The sequence below is a fragment of the Sapajus apella genome, unplaced genomic scaffold, assembly GCF_009761245.1.
Source record: "Sapajus apella isolate SASKATOON/1434 unplaced genomic scaffold, GSC_monkey_1.0 scaffold194, whole genome shotgun sequence".
NCBI lineage: Eukaryota > Metazoa > Chordata > Mammalia > Primates > Cebidae > Sapajus > Sapajus apella.
In genome coordinates, this window is record NW_022437134.1 from 24,565 (window position 1) to 33,472 (window position 8,908).

An 8,908-nucleotide genomic window follows, 5' to 3' on the forward strand; every position below is an offset into this window, starting at 1 on the left:
GCTCCACACATCCCAGAGAGCACTGACCTGGAGCAGAGCAGAGCAGGCTCCCGCCCCTGGGTGAAATCAGGAGGAAGGCTCTGGAAAAGACTGCTGCTGTCGGCACTTGGCACTTTCCCTTTGTCGTGGACAGTTTTTTTTTTCTTTTTTTTTGAGATGGAGTCTTGCTCTGTCTCCCAGGCTGGAGTGCAGTGATGCCATCTCAGCTCACTACCACCTCCACCTCCCAGGTTCAAGCGATTCTCCTGACTCAGTCTCATAAGTAGCTGGGATTATTGGCATGCACCACCACGCCCAGCTAGTTTTTGTATCTTTAGTAGGGACAGGGCTTCACCATGTTGTTCAGGCCGGTCTTGATCTCCTGACCTCAGGTGATCCACCCGCCTCCACTTCCCAAAGTGCTGGGATGACAGGCGTGAGCCTCTGCGCCTGGCCTTGGACATTCCTGATGGCTGCAGATTGATATTCTAAGACGGCCGGTGTCCCAATTTCTGAGTCATAGATGCACAAGTCCAAAATAATTGAACAGTAAAATTTTCAGTCAGCCTCACTCTAGCATATCAAATCGCAGAACTGTTTTTCAGTGTCACCTGCCACGTTCAACCCCATTGCCAGGTTTACATGTTTCAAACCAAAAGTGCCCCATAACCGGGCGTCGAGAGAGGCCCACTGAGCCAGGCACGTGGGCTCACGGCTGTAGTCCCAGCACTTCGGGAGGCGGAGGCAAGAGGATAGCTGGAGCCCAGGAGCTCAAGACCAGCCTGAGCAAGCTAGTGAGACCCCGCCTCTACAAAATATACAAAACTTAGCCAGGCATGGTGGTGCACACCCATAGTCCCAGCGACCCAGGAGGCTGAGGCAGGAGGACCGCTTGAGCCCGGGAGGTCAAGGCTGCAGTGAGCTGAGATCGCACCATGGCACTGCAGCCTGGGAGACTGGAGTGAGACCCCGTCTCAAAAACAAGCAATGGACTCACCCAGCATCAGAGCCAGCTCCATCTGAGAAACATGGGCCTCGCTGGTGGGGCCACAGATCACCCGACACAGAGAGTTAGAGGCATGTCGGGACTTAGATTCTGAAACAACTAAAAGCCCAAAACGGGATCCGTCCTCAGTTTCTGCTTCTGCCAACCCAGGACACTGCTCCAGGAGGCGGAGCGGGTAGAGTGTGATGGAGCCAGCCGGGGGCCACCTGAGGCCTGATTCTGAGAGCAGCCTCCTCCATCCTCCCACGCCAGGAAGGCGGGGACCCCGATGCTCCAGGCTGAGCCAGCTCCTCTGCCGTCGGGTGCTGGAGCACAGACTCCTCCACAGGAGCGGCACGAGGCGTCTGAGCTCTTCTCCATTTTCTGTTTCCAGAATGTGGGTGAAAGCCTCACTCTGAAGAATCCTGGAAGAGTAGCATACGATGCAGGCGGGATAAAGATGTTTTGGGAGAAAAAAATCGAGCATCACGCAAGACACCTGCAGAACGAGGACATGAGGGTTCGCAGGAGCGCCCTGAACAAGTGAGTCGGGGTGTCCCGCACAACAGGGACCACGTACCCGAGCCACATTTGCCACCCAGGGCAGAGCCCAGCCAGCACCGTGCGGGGACACAGCCCTAGGCCTCTACCCACCATGAACCCCTCAGCTCCAAGCCTGCGAAAGGGGCGCACCCCAGGGGGAAACTGACAGTCATTGACTCACCTTAACAATCACACTCTCAATAGCAAGTGGGAAATGGCAGGACACCATGTAGCTAGGAGCCCAGATCAAACACCCTATCCCAGCGACCCCATGCTCCAATACCCACGGCCAATTCACCCACACCCTCTTCACCCACACCCCAACACCCAAACCCCCTTCACCCACACCCCAGCACCCACACCCTCTTCACTCTGCCATCTCCCTGACACTCCTTCCAGGATCACAGGAAGTTTTCCAGGAGAAAATGTCTTTCTCTGGCTTGTTTTTCTGAGGATCGACGCCCTTGAGTGACGTGTCCGTACTTACACTCTTCCTCCTCCTTGCAGACGTGTTCAGGAGGCAGACACCAAGCCAGCACGCCATTCTCTCCTAGGGCCAAGGCCAGGGGTCTCCAGGTGCTGAGTGGGTGACCCTGAGCCGACCCAGGGTGTGGCCACTGCTCAGGGACAGCTGGGCGGGAAGACCCTAGTGCTGCTGATCCTCATTTGCTGCCAAACACACCTTCACACGGCAGCTGCTTCCGGACACTTCAGGCAGCCCTCAGTGCTCAGGCCCTGAGCCGGGGAGCCATGGTGCCCCTTCCTTAGTCCGAGGCAGCCCCACAGAGCTGGGGGTGCCCCTCTCCACTCACCAGCCACACAACTGCTGGCACGGACCCAGCACAGACCCAGCACCAGGCAGGTGCCTGGCAGACGGTGGGGAAGGAGAGGTCTCACTCCGAGTGCCTGCCCTGCACTTCCCGGGCTTGGGCCTGCTTGCCTCTGTGTGTCTCTCCGTGTTCCTCCATGTGACTCCGTGTGCCTTCATGTGCCTGTGTGCCCACATGTGCTTGTGTGTGCCTGCGTGTGCCTCCGTGTGCCCGCCTGTGCCCACGTGTGCTTGTGTGTTCCTGCATGTGCCTCCATGTGTCTTCGTGTGCCTTTGTGTGCCTGTGTGTGCTTGTGTGTGCCCGTGTGTTCCTGTGTGTGCCTCCGTGTGCCATGTGTGTGCCTTGTGACCTGGTGTCCTCTGGCCATTGCCCGGGTGCAGGTGCCAGGAGTGGGCTTGGCCCAGAATTGTGCGTCTGTGCTTCCTCCTCTGGCACCTGAGGTGGAGATTGGGGGCAAAGGCAAGCACTGGGGTCTCTCAGCCCAGCAGAGTCTCGGTTTGCATAACCCTCTTCATCTACCCACACAGCCCGGTTCTGCCCATGCCCCGAGGCCAATTGCTGCTGTGAAGGAGGTCACTCTTAGGGCTCCCATAGAGCAGCCTAACTTTCCTCCTGCATGAAGCCTAGTGTGCTGGGGTGATCCCTTGGGCCAAGCCCACCCCGGGAAGCCACCATGAGAGAGGAGCAGGCCCTGTGCGGGAGGCCAGCCATTCACAGCCCCAGGCTGGGGTCCCTAGAGTCCCCGGTGGAGGGAAAGAGGTGGCCGGCTCCATCACCACAGGCCTGGCTATCCTGGCAGCCTCTCTGGGATAGGTAGCCAGCAGTGAGGGCCAAGGACTCCAGGCCTGAGGGCATGTGTCTGTGGGACAGTGGCAGCTGCTGATGCCCTCGCCCGCTGACCCCTCACGCATGGGGTGTCCTGGGCCCACAGCCCTGGCCTGGTGAGGGTGAACGTGGCTGCTGCTCGGGGGCCATCGCCGTGGCCTGGTGAGGGTGAACGTGGCTGCTGCTCGGGGGCCATCGCCGTGGGGCCAGCCATCAGGGCCACACTGCCCGCCACTCAGCAATGCCATCTCACCTGGGCCCTGGGTATCTGGGACAAGTGTCCTCATGAACGCAGCTCACCCTTGGCTGGAGCCTGGCACCCACCCCACTCTCCAACAGCTAAAGCCAAACACACTTGAGGCTGAATGAAGCAGGAGCCGTGGGGAGGTGGGGATCTGCCCAGGTCTGGGGGAGGCTGAACCTCACCTTGACCAGGCCATTCCCACCACCAAGTCCCCCCATGTGTGGGGCTGAGGTCACAACACAGCACCATCCACTGTGGCCCGGCCAAGCCGGTGAGGCCAGCCAGGCAGGCGAGAAGGAAGTGGGCACCCGCAGACGGCCGGGCGGGGCACAGACAGGTCCCAGGCAGCCACAGAGACCGCCCCGTCCTGCAGGAGGGTGCCTGCCGCTCTGTGAGCAGACCAGAGACGGGGCTGCAAGAGCTCCAGTTCAGGCTCAGTCTCTCTGGGGCTTGGAAGCTTCCAGATGTGGGGGCCCAGGCTGCCTCCCAGGGCACACAGTTTTTCTCTCCTGTGAGGAGGGTCCTGTGTGAGACTCCCCCACCCCACTGCTGGGCAGCAGCCTAAACTGAGGCTGGCCACAAGGTCCCAGGGCCCTGGGGGACCTGGGATCACCTCAGGTGATCCACCCACCTTGGGCTCCCTAGCATTGTAATCCAAATCCTGCAAGGTCACGGCTGCCACTGGGCAGGGACGCGGTGACACCCAGCCCCACAGGGAGTGTTGCACTCCTGCTCTCACAGGTGCCCAGGTGCTGAGAGACGCAGGCTTGGCAGTCGCTCAGTTCAGAGAGCTTGACTCACAATGCCGAAATTACTGCCTGCCCCAGGCTCCGAGCAGGATGGGCTGAGCAGCTGGAGGGGAGGAACAAGATGCTGCAGGGCCCGGGGAGGCACCCAGGCAAGGCCCCGGCAGCCGCTGAGGTTCATACCAAGGACAAGGCAGCAGCCTGAGAACCGCGGAGCTCCAGACCCTGCGTAGCTTCTGGAGGCTCATGGAGAAAGCACACCGCCCGTGGGGTCCAAGCATCCGCGCCGGAGTTCACAGGATCTTCATCATGGAAACGGCCCGCACTTCCCTGACCCTGTAATAACCCACCTCAAGGCCACACTGTGGCAGAGACCCAGGGTTTTCCAGCACATCACAGGTGCCCAGTAAAAGTTCAGTCAGTTGGATTGAATGTTCCGTGCTAACTTTTCTTCCTGTCTTTAAGGTGTACACGTGGTAAACACTTGCCATGATGTCATAAACTTGCAACAAGCCATATCTCAGGGAGTTCTTCAGCTTCCTGACCACCTCCGCTTTGCAGATTTAAATGCAATTTTATTTCACCTTTAATCAAAATAAGTACATAAGTCTCAACTTCAGGATATGCCTTATACTGCATAAAGCTTTGTGCTTTTCCAAAATTCTTTTAATTATTTCATACTTAGTACCCAAGACATATCAGAAAATTAAATATGCTCATCTTTACAGTTGAAAGAGTTCAGGCTTAGAAACAGCAGCATCTCCCAAGGCCACAAGGGCTGCTGGAGCTGGGATTCACCTCCTGGGGCTCAGCACAGGCCTTGCTAGCCCCACTGAGTCTGCTGCCATGCTGGACAGGCCAGAGGGAGGGAGAGGGGCCGCCACGCTGCACGGAGGCCAGACGGTGGAGAACCCTCAGCTGCAGCCAAGGCCGCCTCTGATGCATCTACCGGCACCCCACGCCTCCCGTGCTCTTTTTTCTAGCCACAGGGATCAGCCCTCAGGACACAAGTGCTGGGGCTTCGGCCACCTGGGGCTGCTGTGGAATCTCACACCATCTCCCCAGTTGTAGATGCTTATGGGGTTCTGTTATGTTTGGACCCTCTGGTCAAGTTGTCAAAGATGAGGAAATTAGCCCCAGCTTTGCCAGTCATGGGTAACCCAACAAAGCACTAACCAGAAGCACAGCCAGGGCACGTCCAGGGCTGGGATGGCGGGTCAGCACCAGGCTCACCCTCACGGCTGGTGACCCGGGGATTCACAGGGAGGGAGGGAGGCAATTAACAGCCCTAAAGATAGTTCCTGAACAGAAACCACTTGCTAATCTTTGCAAAGCCCCAGACTGCCAAGGAGGGATTTTATCTGATGATATCCTCAGACACCATAACTGTCAACACTATAATAAACTGAGGTGGCAGTCTGGACTTTTGGGGGATGGAGGAGCACATTCGTGCTGCAATTTTCATCACAGTTTGGCCCTGCAGAACCTTCCAGAACAGCCATCCCTCCTGCTCACCTTACTCTCCAACAATACAGTCACCTTCCCATGAAGGGCAGAAGTCCCGGCCACGGGGCAGTGGGCAGTCTGCCAGCCACATCTTCTCTCTCTTTGTCATTAATCCTCAGGCAAAGCTGGGCCCAGCTCCCAAGGCTGGAAGGTGCCCAGTGCAGAAGAGAGACAGGGAGAGAAGGCAACCAGGGAGGTCGGGAGAGGGCAAGGGGAAGAGGTATGGCTGGTCGGCTTCCAGGGAGAGGAGAGGGACACCAGCCCTCAGGGCCCTGAACCTGGAGCCCCTCCTCACACCTGGCCCCTTTGCAATTCACCTGGGTACGGAGGGCATTTCTGAAATCTTAGCTCCTGGAGCTGAATTTCAGTGGAATGCCCATTCTTTTTATGAGGCACAGACAGGAGAGGACCTTGGTTGTACACCCAGTAGTTACAGGCATTCCCATGATCCACCTGCAAGACTCGTCAATTTCTAAAACCAACATCAAGGCCGGGCACATTGGCTCACACCTGTAATCCCAGCACTTTGGGAGGCCGAGGTGGGCAGATCACCTGAGCTCGGGAGTTTGAGACTAGCCTGACCAACATGGAGAAACCTCGTCTCTACTAAAAATATAAAAAACTAGCTGGGCATGGTGGCACACGCCTTTAATCCCACCTGCTTGGGAGGCTGAGGCAGAAGAATGGCTTGAACCTGGGAGGTGGGGGTTACGGTGAGCTGAGATCACATCACTGCACTCCAGCCTTTGCAACAAGAGTGAAACTCTATCTCAAAAAAAAAAAACCAACATCATTGCTCAAGCCTGTTTACTTTTAAAGCACAGGATGATACTAGCTTGCTGGTTTGTTTTTGTCCTGCCAAATCTTTGAAAGGCTTTCCATAACTCCTGTCAAATTTTGCCAAATTCAACACAGTTGGCATTTAAATATAACTTTGGGGTCTTGCGCTGTTCCTTTTTCATAGCTGCAGCTGGTTGGAAAGGCAGGAGGGGGTGCTCCTCCTGGCCGAGCTGCTCGGGGCTCCGGGGCTGGTCCTTGGCTGCTGGAGCCTCAGGTTCCCGTCTAGAATCAGTCCCCACGGTTCCTCATCCAGACAAGCTCTGAGGCTCAGAAGATTCATTTAGAAAATGCTGCAGTGCAGACCCCACAAGTTAATTTCTTAAAAAGGCAACCTTAATTTCTTTGAAAGATTGTCTAAAGTAAAAGTACTTTGTGTCATGGAGATTGTAATGTAGGCAGAAGTTAAACATATGACAACCATTGCAGGAAGAGCAGGGTTGGAGGAATTACACTGTTACAAGTCTCCTACATTTCATGGGAAGTGAACAGGCTGATAAATTAAAGATGTGTTTTCTTGTCTGTAGAATAACTACTAAAAATAGTACGTACTAACAAGAGGAACCACCCAGAGGCCCGCCGAGGAATAAAACAAAGTACGAAAACATTCCAATTCACCCAAAAACGCAGGACTGGAGGAACAGAGGAACAAAACATGACAAATAAAACACAAATGACAAGATAAGACACTTAGAGCAAGATGGGGATCTACAGCGGTCTCATCACTCATTCTATGAACGGCTAACGGAAAACTCCACATGCAAAGCAGGGATTGTCACCAAGACCCAGTTCCAGCTACAGACACCCACTTAAGACACAAAGACAGGTTGGGTGTTTGTAGGAGAGAGACGGACCCACAGTGGGCCAGATGTGGTCCCAGCATTATGGGAGGCAGAGGAGGGAGGATCTCTTGAGTCTAAGAGTTTGATCTGTAATCCCAACACTTTGGGAGGCCAAGGGGGGCAGATCACCTGAGGTCAGGAGTTCAAGACCAGCCTGAGCAACGTGGTGAAACCCTGTCTCCACTACAAATATAAAAAAGTTCACCAGGCATGGTGGTGGGCGCCTGTAATTCCAGCTATTCCGGAGGCTGATGCAGGAGAATCGTTTGAACCTAGGAGGCAGAGGTTGCAGTGAGCCAAGATTGCACCATTGCACTCCAGCCTGGGCAACAAGAGGGAAACTCCATCTAAAAAAAAAAAGAGTTTGGAACCAGCCTGGGCAACCAGCCTACAAAAAATACCAAAAAAAAAAAACTAGCTGGCATGGTGGCGCGCATCTGTGGTCTCGGCCACTCTGGACGCTGAGGTGGGAGCATCACTTGGGCTATGGTGAGCCGAGATGGGGCCACTGCATTCCAACCCGGGCAAGAGTGAGACCTTGTCTCAAAAAAAAAGGAAAAAAGAATAGAATAAGAAAAAGATACACAGCGCCAATTCTGTGCATAAGGAAGCCACCCTGGGGCACTAACATCAGACCAGGTGTCGCCCTTGAAGATAAAGAGGGGTGCTCTGTGATGACACCAGGGTCAGTCTCTGTCTCAATGACAGAAAAATCCTAAATGCCTAAAAAGCTAATAACAGTTTCAAAATATACGAAGTAAAAACTGGCAGAACTGAAAGAATGGAGAAATTCGCCATCCTGGTTGGTGATGTGACGGCTCTCGGGACTGCGAGCACAGCAGACAGGAGCCAGGAAGATTCGTGGGCGTGAAGAGACTGTCAGCCGGCTTCACCTCATAACTCAGAGAACACCCACCCCACAGTCACAGAACACACGTAATTTTTGCGTGTACACGGAACATTTACAAAGACAGGGCTTACGTTAAACAGTAGAAATAAGTCTAATTTTAAAAAGTGAGCTCCTGCAGTTTGTTCCTTGATCAAAATGGAATTACATCAGTAACAGCAAGATCCAAATAGGGGGGTTAAAAAATCAATACATAAATAACGAGATTTTTCTAAATAAAGCATGGGTCAAAGAAGAAATCCAAAGAAAATTAGCATAGTTCAAATATTGATCAAAATATTATACAAAAATTGTAGTGTAGTCTTAGAAGAAGGTTTGTGACTTTAAATACTGACAATATTTCAACAGAGAAGGCACACAGTGGTCAACACACTCATGAAAGGATGTTCAACCCATCCATCACAAGGAAATGCAAACACCTCACTGAGATCCACCAAACACTCAGTTCTGCTGCCAACTGTGACCTGGCCGAGCCTGCCTGCCTGGGGGTAGAGGCAAGAAGGAGGAGGCTGGGGGTGAGATCCACCTGTCCCAGGCAGGGGGGCAGAGGCAAGGAGGAGGCTGGGGGTGAGATGTGGGTAACCCTGCATCTGGGCACTGAGGAAGGAGAGCTAAGCAGACCCCTGGCATAATTAGTGCCTGAAGAATATCTTAGTTTATAGTG

General features: G+C 54.3%; 1 long non-coding RNA gene across 1 annotated transcript; it reads left to right on the plus strand.

The window, feature by feature from the left end:
* The first annotated feature begins 1,358 nt into the window (after positions 1-1,358).
* LOC116543715 lies at positions 1,359-4,576 on the plus strand. Its single transcript, XR_004265675.1, has 2 exons — positions 1,359-1,507; positions 4,234-4,576. It is a non-coding gene; the product is annotated as an uncharacterized LOC116543715 (long non-coding RNA).
* The last annotated feature ends 4,332 nt before the right edge of the window (positions 4,577-8,908 follow it).